We start from the raw sequence: 10,000 nt of genomic DNA, 5'->3' as shown, positions 1-10,000 counted from the left end.
CATCGCTTGTTGAAAGCACACATAAGAGTAACCTCCTCACACAAGTCACCCTTCAGTTCCATTTGGTTTTCTCCGTAACACCTTGGACTCTTCTTATATCGTTTTAACGTCATTATTATTATCATTATTGTAAACTATGCATTTATTATTTCAGTTTTACTTTCTTCGGAAAAAAAGAAAAAAAACTTGAGAGAGACACAGAGAGAGAGAGAGAGAGAGAGAGAGAGAGAGAGAGATTCAGAATGGTTTAATGTACTTTGGCCATGGGCACATGTACATATTGTATTGTATTGTATTGTATTTCTCTTTTTATCACAACAGATTTCTCCGTGTGAAATTCGGGCTGCTCTCCCCAAGGAGAGCGCGTCGCTACACTACAGCTCCACCCTTTTTTTTTTACCTTTTTTTTTTTTTCTTTTTTTTCTTTTTTTTCTTTTTTTTTTCGTGCATGCAGTTTTTTTAATTTGTTTTTCCTATCGAAGTACATTTTTCTACAGAATTTTGCCAGGAACAACCCTTTTATTGCCATGGGTTCTTTTACGTGTGCTAAGTGCATGCTGCATACGGGATCTCGGTTTATCGTCTCATCCGAATGACTAGCGTCCAGACCACCACTCAAGGTCTAGGGGAGGGGGAGAAAATATCGGCGTCTGAGCCGTGGTTCGAACCATCGCGCTCAGATTCTCTCACTTCCAAGGCGGACGCGTGACCTCCAGGAGCGAGAGAGGCAGACAGACACACAGATACCCACAGACAGGGACAGAAACAGAGAATCCTTTTCCACAAACGCTGGTTTGCAGTTGAATAGTGTCAGTATCAGTAGTTCAAGGAGGCGTCACTGCGTTCGGATGAATCCATATACGCTACACCACATCAGCTAAGCAGGTGCCTGACCAGTAGCGTAATAGTCTAGTAATTCTGTGAGAAAAAGTGGCCGAACCTCAAAATAATTGCAAGAAAACGTTTTTTTGGCTCTACGTGTTCAGAATTTTTCGCTCTATCACCCATAAAAAATCGAAGATAATCGAACATCAGATAAGATCAGGAAAATTAAATAAAGAAAAATAAATAGGCCGAGATGGAAGAAAAAGCACACCATACTTTTTTGCTGCCGCAGCTTGTCATTCGCGCCTTGTCAAGTCGGGCTCTGCGGGCAGGCCTGGTTCCTCCCCGCGCTTTCTCACTCCGTGCAGTGAAACCTGTTTCGTACTTCCCTGACCGTAGTGAAAGTTTTACGCTGATTTGTTGGCAATTAGTAATTCCGGAATAATAAAACATACTTATAACTGTCAATTGAATCAGTTACTGAACTGATATATGTTATCTTGTTCCTAATTTGCATCTAGACAGACAGCACGAAAGTGGCGTTGAAGAAAGGTTCACATGTTGCCTTCGCAAAATGTGGTGTTGAAGTATGGTGAACCATGCGCTTAAAAAAATATTTTGCTGAAGAAATTACAATATTCAACTTTCTTAAGTAATTGTATGTAAAATAGAAACGGAGGGTCATCAAGGCACTTGTGTGATCTGAAGTGACGACAAGCCATTGTCTGGGTTCTAAAAACACTGATTTATTTTGTTTTTGTGTTTTTTTTCTATTTATGTATTTATCAATTTACTTATTCATCTACTTGTTTTTATCTTTAGTTTGTTAGTTACACATTTATCATTCAGTTTATTTTTGTTTATTCATTTATTTATCTAATTATGAACTGTCTTGTTTGTTTCATTTTATTTATTATTATTATCTTCTGTCGTGGGGGTATTTCAAACAACTGTGTGTGTGTGTGTGTGTGTGTGTGTGTGTGTGTGTGTAAGAAACAGAGAGGGAGAGACAAAACATTATTTTGAATTTGAAAGCAAATTATCACCAAATGTGGATATGCGCACACTAACACACATGCGCGCGCAAAATGTGTCATTCATGTAGATGTTTTGTCCACTGTGACCTGGAAGCGTGGAATTCATACATGAGATGTTGTCTATTCTAATGGATTCATCTATGTCAGATCCTGACAGTCTGTGCACATTGTTAACGTGAAAGGCAATGTATAAGCAGAGAGACTTATTCACACAAAGCTGTCTTTATACGTCTTAAGGTTGCATTTTTAAAATATACACTTACATTTTGCAGACATTCTTTACCAATAAGTATAGATGCAAGTCTGAAAAAAACCCAACATATTGCGATTATTTTGGGATTAGACCACTTTTTATCATAGAATTACTGGACTGATTCATAATAATGTCCATCCTCACAAAGGCTTCCCTCTCAGTGTTGTTCTTCAGCGGTTGTCACCTGTGCTGAGTTCGAATAATGTATTCCATGACACTCTCCACATGCTGGCGAGTCGTCAAAACCTTGTTTTCTGCAGGTACACCTTTTTGTCACAGTCACACTCGAAATCACAGCGGATAATGCACAGAAGCTTGGAAGGAGCAGGAGGCAAGTCTGTTGTGCAAGGCTGCACCATCTGGTTGTCAACAATTTTCCAGCCCAATTGTCCCAGCACAAGTGTGTCATTTCCACTGTTGGACTTGCAGATATGTCCTCAAACTGTGGCATTTGGTAGCAGAGGACGTTGGGGGCAGTGAGTGAACTTGTATGAATGTTGTCCCAGACGCTACCTTTGAACAGAACATCATGTATCTAATCTTGTCAAGGGTGGACGCTGTCTTCCTATCATACAAAGACAAGAGCATCTGCTCAGCAGCAACAATATCATCTTTCTCTACGTTCTTCAGGAATGTCTCTGCCAGTTCACAAAGTCGTTCTGAGCTCAGGAATTTCTGGAAACCTGTCCGTTTGCCAGTTCCAAAAGCTCGGGACGTTGTGTCACAACCTATAGCTGCATGGATGACAGGCAAGATATGACATAAGCTGCTAAGTGAACTCTGAAACTGCTTGATGTTCCAGCACCTGAACGGCTTTCTGCTTTTCTTGAGAAAGACTTCCTCTGAATCACTTTTGAAATGACAGACCAAAAGGACTAAAAGATCTGTGTCATCGTGAAACCCCTGTCTCTTTGCCTTTTGCACTTTCCTGAACCTCAGCAACAATCATGCAGTCAGCATCTCCTTCAGAACAGAAAGTCACGCATCCGTTGTTCCGCAGCTTACAAGAAAGCAAGTCAATAAAACGTTGCTTGTTTTTATGATTAGCCAGAAACAGGTCTTTCCCGATATGCAGGGTCATGTCTGGGGTAAACTGAACCTCAGTGGACGACTTTCCCTCAGTTCTGCATATATATGTGACGTCTTTTGTGCTTGGGCCACTTGTATAGCCTTCACAGGCTTCTTGTACTTCTGTCGCACATGTCTGACTAAGTTTCAATGATGGAAATGTAAGTTGAGCCACGAGACAAGGGATTTTTTTTTGAGAAGTGCCTCTCCATGCAGAACAAACGCACGCCACCAAGAAAGGCACTCTCTTGCATGGGTTTGGAAACTCTCTTCCAGATCTCATCAGCAAGAAGGGCTTTATTTCCTTGACGAAGAAAAATAGAAGACTTAGAAAGAGATGATGGGTGACTCGACAGCTCATATCTGAACACCTCACACTTGTCCTCGTATTTAGTGCCTGCGGCTGAAACCAGGCGCTGAAACAGAAGTTGAGGTTCGATAGCCACCACTTCTGCGTCGATCTTGACAGTGTTTATGGAGGCCATCGTAACAGCCTGTTCTGACCTAAAGGTGTATTCCGTGGCTTTGTGGCTTTCCATCTTCAAGATTTTATTTCCCACTTAGTTTGCCTTGTGTGCATCCACCTTGGTGTTTCAACCATACCCGTGGCTGTATTCTTCAGAACAGGACCAGCAATGAAAGAATCTCTCTCTTCCAGGACAGCAAGGATGACCATCATGTCGTGACCATCCTGCCTCTTTCTGGCAATGCTGATGTCTTTGTGCTGTTCACTTGAGAAAGACAACCCGGTGATGTTCTGAACTGACGTATTGATGTCAGCACAAGTGGGCATTGATAGAAGCCATGCTGCACGTTGGGATTCTGACATTCCACGATCACGTGTCATCCTCCCTGTTGATTTGATGTTTCTTATCAACACTTGCTCAATAAAAGATCGACAGAAAGACCAGCCAAGTAGCGATCACTTCTGCGGAAAACATGATGACCTTCTTGAAATTTGTTGTACACGTCAGGGTTGGTTTGTTCAAGTTGCACCATATCTTGCAGGTACAGCTGGATTGACTTTGTGTTCAGACTGTGACCAGCTGAAGCAAGAAAAGGTATCATCTCCCGCAATGTACTCAGGTGAAGATGCCAGCTGCCGTCCTCTCTGCCTTCAGAAAACGTCGTAAAATATCTGAGCTGCATGTATTGCAACCACAAGGCAGCTGTGGGGTATTGTTTTCGCTCCTCCTTCTTTGCATCCAACTTGTCAGAAATTCTGGAGATAAGATGCGTGTTTGCCTCAAGGTCATGAGCTACAAGTTTGCCCTCCATGAGAGAAATTATACAAAGCCAGTCCATGATCAAGATCTTCATCTCACATTGGTTTGGTGAAGTCCGTGTGATCAGTAGTATTTAATTTGAAAGTGTCAGTTGAATTTTGAAGTTCATTTTGAACTTGTTGATCCACTTGTTCCAAATGAAGGTCTTCTGGAACAAGATATAGGTTCTGTGTAGTTGGCAGCTTGACTCCACATGTTTTAGCAGTCACGAGTGCGTTTAAGCAAAGAGTCCACTAAAATGTCCCCTTCCTGCTCGTGTCACTGCTTTTCCTTGCATCATGTGCATGACACGTTTGGAGAGAAGGGCAGTTCCAGAACCTTTAACCAATTGCAACCCACTGCCCTCCATCAACCGTCCAATGCAGCCTCAGAAGCTCATTTCAGCATGGAAAGCACCAAGCGCAGCACCATCGACTTCATATAACTGGCAGGAGGCTCATTAGCAAGATGTCCTTGGCTTTCCACCAGAGTGGTTGATCGAGAGTCAGGACAGGTGTTGAGTTGTGTCGTGTGACCTCTTTTGTGATGAAATGCATGGTAGAGTAGTGACAGGCCATATCACTTGGACTGAAGTCGATTATGGGCAGGAAGCCAGAGATGCCACAGTGACTGCCCATGTGAACAGCTTGCATCATACCTGACAAACCAGGCCTCTCTCTCTGTCTGTCTGTCTGTCTCTCTTCTGCTGCAACATTCTGTTTATACACAGATATGCATCGTGCGTTAAAATCATACTGACTAGCTTTTCTGTATTCTGTCATTTGATGAAATTCGTTTGTTCTCTGGCATATACATTTATGTAATACCTACTATTCTTTTCTTTTTCATAAAATGGGGGTAGTACGTAAGAAAAGTCTTCCTGTGCTTGTTCTTTTCCTTCAGTAAACAAGATTCCTTCTGTTAGTTCTCTCTCTCTCTCTCTCTCTCTCATACTCAGACCTAATTAAGTAGAATTAATGTCAAGTCCATGAATATTATGATATTGTGTCATCTATTCAAGTGTTATAATACCCCTTCCCATGCCCACCCCCAGTCCCCTGGTTTTGAATTGTGGTCCATGGCCAAAGTTCATTAAAGCAATTTCGTTCGTTCGTTCGTTCGTTCTCTCTCTCTCTCTCTCTCTCTCTCTCTCTCTCTCTCTCTCTCTCTTCTTCTTCTTCTTCTTCTTCTTCTTCTTCTTCTTCTCAGCTCCGTCCCTCTCCTTCCTAACCCCTCCCTCGCCCTTCCGCCTTCCTAGCACGCGCGCGCACACACACACACACACACACACACACACACACAACCACACACACACTCATACACACACACTTTCACAGTCAGTAGTTAAATGGAGATAAACAACAACCAAACAAAAAAACACCAAACAAACAAAAGAAAACAATAAAAGCTAAGCCTTGAAGACAGTGCTTTAGGAAATAAACAAACGAATACATATGAAATAAACACTGATGGGAACGAAAGCCCACAAACTTACTTTAAAAAAAAATGTTATTATCACCTTTGCAGCCCTTTTCCGATAGTACGGAAAATGTTTTGTCAACACTGCAGGGGTGTTTGCAAATCACACATGTGTCTTGATGTTAGTCCATTTCCATTTTGCAAAGAAATCTCAAAAAAGAAAATCTTTAAATTTTCAGCGAAAGAAACTTTATATAGCGCATGGTTTACCATACTCCATACTTCACACATGCGAACACGGAGGAATCGCGCGAACCTGTCTACCCCAATGCCACTACCATGCAGTCTGTGCTTGCACACTTTAAGATCATGATAACTGTGTTTACATTTTAGTAACAGTCTAATTTGACTGTTGTAAGTACACTTGCTTTTTCGGAAACATTACTTAACAATGAAGCATTGTAAAATCATGTATGATATTCGGTACGCTCAACAGAGAAGCGTAAGATACAGTGGTAGGTAGGTTCCGCTGCGCGGACGAAATGCCGGAGAAGCGTAGTACTTAACAGGCCCATCCCCGTTGTGGCATCCTTGACAAGGTGTCAGTGACGTGACCCAGTTGAGAGTTTCAGACTCAAATATGGTGTTCCGTTCGCGCCATCTCCTTGTGTTTATTTTTCTTTATTTAATTTTCCTGCTCTTATCTGACATTCGATTTTCTTCGATTTTTTACAGGTGATAGTGTGAAAAATCCTGAATACAAAGAGCCAAAAAACCCTTTTCTTGCAATTTTTTTGAGGTATTTTCGTAATTTTCTTAGACTATAACCCAACACGCAAAGTCAGGCCTTGAGAAGAAAAAATCATTAACACGATGAATAGTTAATTAAACAAATAAAGGAGTACATGAATACTTCTCTCTTTTTTTTAAAGAAGATAAAATAAATAAACACAAAAAATAAATAAATAGAAGATAAGGGGAAGGGGGGACGGCGGGGAGGGCTGGGGGGGAGCATGGGGTGGGGGGGGGGAAGCAGGGGGGGGCTGTGGGGAGGAAGGAATCGAACTGTCTTGAAAAGTGAGGAGCGCGAGTCGGACGGGGTCAGGAAGTAAGTTAGATAGAAGAAAAGTCAGTGGGGAGTAATAATGCAAAGCGAGGTTATATCATCATCAGCGTTAGCATCAGCAGCAGCAGCAGCAACAACAACAACAACAACAACAGCAGCAGCAGCTGCAGTAGTAGTAGCATCGCTTGTTGAAAGCACACATAAGAGTAACCTCCTCACACAAGTCACCCTTCAGTTCCATTTGGTTTTCTCCGTAACACCTTGGACTCTTCTTGTATCGTTTTAACGTCATTATTATTATCATTATTGTAAAATATGCATTTATTATTTCAGTTTTACTTTCTTCGGAAAAAAAGAAAAAAAACTTGAGAGAGACACAGAGAGAGAGAGAGAGAGAGAGAGAGAGAGACAGAGAGAGAGAGAGAGAGAGAGAGATTCAGAATGCTTTAATGTACTTTGGCCATGGGCACATGTACATATTGTATTGTATTGTATTGTATTTCTCTTTTTATCACAACAGATTTCCCTGTGTGAAATTCGGGCTGCTCTCCCCAGGGAGATCGCGTCGCTACACTACAGCGCCACCCTTTTTTCTTTTTTTTTTCTTTTTCCTGCATGCAGTTTTTTTAATTTGTTTTTCCTATCGAAGTGGATTTTTCTATAGAATTTTGCCATGAACAACCCTTTTATTGCCGTGGGTTCTTTTACGTGCGCTAAGTGCATGCTGCATACGGGATCTCGGTTTATCGTCTCATCCGAATGACTAGCGTCCAGACCACCACTCAAGGTCTAGGGGAGGGGGAGAAAATATCGGCGGCTGAGCCGTGATTCGAAGCATCGCGCTCAGATTCTCTCACTTCCAAGGCGGACGCGTGACCTCCAGGAGCGAGAGAGGCAGACAGACACACAGATACCCACAGACAGGGACAGAAACAGAGAATCCTTTTCCACAAACGCTGGTTTGCAGTTGAATAGTATCAGTATCAGTAGTTCAAGGAGGCGTCACTGCGTTCGGATGAATCCATATACGCTACACCACATCAGCTAAGCAGATGCCTGACCAGTAGCGTAACCCAACACGCAAAGTCAGGCCTTGAGAAGAAAAAAATCATTAACACAATGAATAGTTAATTAAACAAGTAAAGGAGTACATGAATATATATTTTTTTTAAAGAAGATTAAATAAATAAACACAAAAAATAAATAAAGATAAGATAAAATATAGATAAATAAATAGGTATCTAGAATAATGATAATGATAATAAGAATAGTAAGAATAGTAAGAATAATCATCATCATCATCATCATCATCATCATAATCATAATATACAAGTTGAACAGCACAATCGAATGACGTGTTTGGCCAGGACACAGTGGAGACAGCGGTTTCATCAGAGGTCGTCTCAAGTCAGCCAACAATAAATCAAAATCCATGGCTTCCACTGAAAGAGCCCTGAAGCAATCAGGGACAGGACAAGTGTATGCTTGGCTGCTGGGCACAATACGGCGCGAGTTTGATGAGGATAGAATTACCCTCCCACCCTTCTCTCTCCCTCTCTCTCTATCCATTTATCTTTCTATCCCCTACAGGCAGGCAGAGAACGGGGGGTTGTCAGATCTAAGTGTCCCCTCTCCCACTATTTTCTTTTTATGAGAGAGAGCAAGACAATTAGAGAGAGAAATTGACAGATAAGGAGACAGACACACGGGGAGACAGAAAGAAAGATATCTAGGGACAGTAATAACAGAATGAGTGAGAGACAGAGAGACAAACACTCAGACAAACACAGAAAGAAAGAGAGAGACAGAAAGGCAAAGACCTAGAGAGAGTAAGAAAAGAGTGAGGAAGAGACAGAGAGACAAATACAGAGACACACACAGAGAAAGAAAGAGAGAGACAGAAAGTAACCGAGACATGCAGACAGACACCCACACGGACAGACAGTGGCAGAAACAGAAGGGGGGCACCTTTTCTACAAACACCGGTTTTTGCAGTTGACTGACGCGTCCAAATGTGATTTGTTTAGTCAGAACACAGAAGTTTCATCGGAAGACATCTCAAATTGCCCACAAACCCATCGCTCCAATTCAAAAGCTCTGGCTGGAGGAAAGAGGTGCACTCAGCTGCTGGGCACAATACAGCGCGGTTTGATGAGGATAGAATTACCTCTCCTCCGCCCTTTATCTTTCTACGGTCAAAGGCAGAGCGGGGAGAGTTGGGGAGGGGGGGGGGAGAGAGTTGTGGGGGGCCGGGTTGGGGGGGGGAGGGGGCAGAATAAAATGGCCTTTTACTGTTTTCTTTCAAAAAGTGAAAGACTAAGAGAGGGAGAGGAAGACAGACAGACAGGCGAATAGAAAATTGAAGCGAGAGTGACTGACAGAGATAGACTGATAGAGTAAGAATGAGAGTGATAAAGTCCTGGGGACATTGAAGAAAAGAGTGGGGAGAGAGACACGGAGAGAGACAGAGACAAACATCGAAAGAGAGATGGAGACGAAGAGACAGACAGACAAGAGAGAAAGAAAGTGTGAACTATAAAGACCTTGAGAGAGTGAGAGAAAAAAGTGAGGAAGAGAGAGACAGAGAGAAACAGAAGGTGACTGAGACACATAGATGTCCACACAGGCAGTAACAGAGAACCCTTTCCACACACGTTGCTTTGCAGTTGACCTGAATGTCCTTCTTCTTCGTTCGTGGGCTGCAACTCCACGTTCACTCGTATGTACACGAGTGGGCTTTTACGTGTAAGACCGTTTTTACCCCGCCATGCAGGCAGCCATACTCCGTTTTCGGGGATGTGCATGCTGGGTATGTTCTTGTTTCCATAAGCCACCGAGCGCTAACATGAATTACAGGATCTTTAACGTGCGTATTTGATCTTCTGCTTGCGAAGGGGGTTCAGACGCAAAGCAGGTCTGCACATATGTTGACCTGGAAGATCGGAAAAAATCGCCACCCTTCACCCACCAGGCGCCGTTACCTGGGGATGGGGGGTGGGGGTGAAAAAGATGTGAGTGGGGAGGCGTGGTGTGTGTGGGGGGGGGGGGGGTTGTGGTCAGGGAAGCT

The sequence above is a fragment of the Babylonia areolata genome, chromosome 3, assembly GCF_041734735.1.
Source record: "Babylonia areolata isolate BAREFJ2019XMU chromosome 3, ASM4173473v1, whole genome shotgun sequence".
Classification (NCBI taxonomy): Eukaryota; Metazoa; Mollusca; class Gastropoda; order Neogastropoda; family Buccinidae; genus Babylonia; species Babylonia areolata.
The sequence above is the reverse complement of the archived record's forward strand: the minus strand, read 5'-3'. Positions refer to the sequence as shown.